Raw genomic sequence first — 2,605 nt, 5'->3', positions numbered from 1 at the left:
AATTATCATATATTTTTCTCTTTATTGATTATTAACTTCTGTTCCTTACAGAATAGCTCGAAGCCTTCCAAAAGTTGATGCATTGATTTTTCAGTACGCGCTAATATTACTGCATCATCTGCAACCAGCGGGATCGGAATATTCTCCTTCTCCAATATCGGAACATGGAGACCAAGATTCATGAGAGAATTAGTTCCATTGATGTGAATGTTGAATAAAGTTGGGGCAAGTATGCAACCCTGCCTAACGCCAATGTTTATATTCAAACCTCTCTGTGCATTCTCCTTTTACACTGAGTCTTACTCTGGAATGTTTTCCGCGGGACAGATCATTTCGGATACTCAAATAGTTGCTTGGGAACCTCCTTCCTCCAGAAGACTCCGAAGGACTGAGCGGTGACAGAATAGAATCCTGTTTTTAGGTCTCTGAAGACCAAGAAGAGCGGGGAGTTTCCAGGGACACAAACTTCATACAGATCATGTACAACCTCAGAGCCTGGTCGATTCTACTTTGGCCGTTTCAGGATCCAGCCTGAAGGTAAGAGAGAATATTGTTTTCCTCTTTCAGGTCTCGAATCGTGACTGTAAGAGTTTCCCAAAGAATTTCCCAATGTTGTCTAATTGGGAAAATAGCCGATAGTTGGAGAGGTCATCTCTCCCCCCTTTCTTGTGAATCACCACAGTTATGGAAGACTTCCATGATTCTGGAATCGCACCAAGAGTCATACGGTGTAAAATAACGCTGTTAAAGACCCTGAAGCACTGAACGTCTGAACTGGCCCTCCCTCTTCTCCTCTGAATCCATGCAATAACACCTCGCGAAGGTGTGGAGGGGGAAGCCCATGTCACTGCACAGTACATTTGAGCCACAGGAACACCCCTGACAAGTGCTGATGCAGAGTACTCTGCTCTGGGGGACTGAGCGCAGATTTCCTCAGTCAGTTCCTTTGTGATGCACAAGATGATGCAATGAGATAAGGTCCTCTTCTGGGTAGAGGTGCTCTTCTTGCAGCCTCTACAGTCCACACCTAGGGTCAATATAAAAATATACTTTCTTTTGGGGCTCTTACTGATATGATCTCACCTCCTTTGGGGGTAGAAGGTGCGAAGGGTGACAGATAGCCTCAGATGGAAAGAGGTCACCACCTTGGGATGGAGAGGCGATGTAGTTCTGAGGAATAATTCCTTCAAGAAGAATAATGTGAATGGCGGCCGCACGCTAAGTAACTCACTGATGTACCTCAACAAAGTGATACTATTAAGACAACAAACAACCAACAAGAAAAATGCCAATACTGATCCACGATTTAGATTATTTCAACCAAAGGTGCAAGAACCATAAAACAATGCACCCGAAAGCTCATTAGTAGCTTTTATTTCAATAGCACAAAATCTTTTCATTTGTTTACTCCAAAAGAGAAAACATGACTCAATGTGATGAACAGAAATACATTGTGGGTAAAATTCAACACAAAAACTAATAATAAATACACTTGCATTCACACACTTGCAAAACACATTCACTCAATACAACACCATACACATTCAACCTACTTGGTGCAAAAAAGGGTGGGACAAATACTCCACCTAGAAAGCGCCTAACATGCCAAACAAAACTGTGGTTGACTTACAAGAAGATTTTTTCTATATATGTACCCTGTACAATATTTACACTAATATACAACCAATGGAATATTTACATTAATTGGGCACAACACAAACAAGCCTAATCTATAAAACCACTGTTTGGCAAAAATCGTGGTCTACGCGTTTCAAATCCCTTTATTCTTGGGATTCTCTTCAGGACCAGAAACCACTGCAAAACAATAAAGATATATATGACAGTTGCCTATTCATATCAAAAGAACGCTCGCATCTCATATATCACCTCAGTGCCTTCTTACCTATTCTGAAAAAGCCACATGGTCCGTTTTCAAAGGAGTAAAGGTGTCAAAAGTCTCTGTAGTGCAATAAGGAGGATACTGGGAGGAATGAGAAAGGGGGAGAGACGCACGTGTTTGTTATATCATGAATGGATCAGTCAACCACCTAAGAAAGATTCCAAGTGTTGTTTACACTTACTTGATAAATGCCCTCTCTAGCAGTTCATGACTGGCTTGACTCAATATTCAAATAATGGATGATGACGGCATCCTGTTCATGGACAGAAAACAAACCCACAGGCTTAACTCCCTTTGTAATTTCTGAAAAGCACACCCTTCTCCATCTTCCCAAATGCTAGACAGCATTCACACGCCCCCAGTGCCAGCCGGCGCTTGGACAAATCTTGCTTCTTATAATCCTTTCTCAAGTGTAGCTTCAACAAAGTTTTGAGACGTTCGTTCACTTATGGCTCTCCAGTCCCAAGCCATTAAACGCGACAATTCCGCCTACCGTGAATGAAGCAAAGTTCCCTTTCCCAACGATCGTGAAACTCGATTTCACCGGCGTTTAGACGCCAGCCAAGCCCTTGAGCGTAAATACGTCCAATCGTACCTGCCCTATCTGGGATTGTAGCACCTTGAGGTCAATACGTCCAATCGTACCTTCCCTATCTGGGATTGTAGCTCCTTGAGGTCAATACGTCCAATCGTACCTGCCCTATC

The sequence above is a fragment of the Lissotriton vulgaris genome, unplaced genomic scaffold (assembly GCF_964263255.1).
Source record: "Lissotriton vulgaris unplaced genomic scaffold, aLisVul1.2 SCAFFOLD_1021, whole genome shotgun sequence".
In the NCBI taxonomy this organism is placed as follows: domain Eukaryota; kingdom Metazoa; phylum Chordata; class Amphibia; order Caudata; family Salamandridae; genus Lissotriton; species Lissotriton vulgaris.
The sequence above is the reverse complement of the archived record's forward strand: the minus strand, read 5'-3'. Positions refer to the sequence as shown.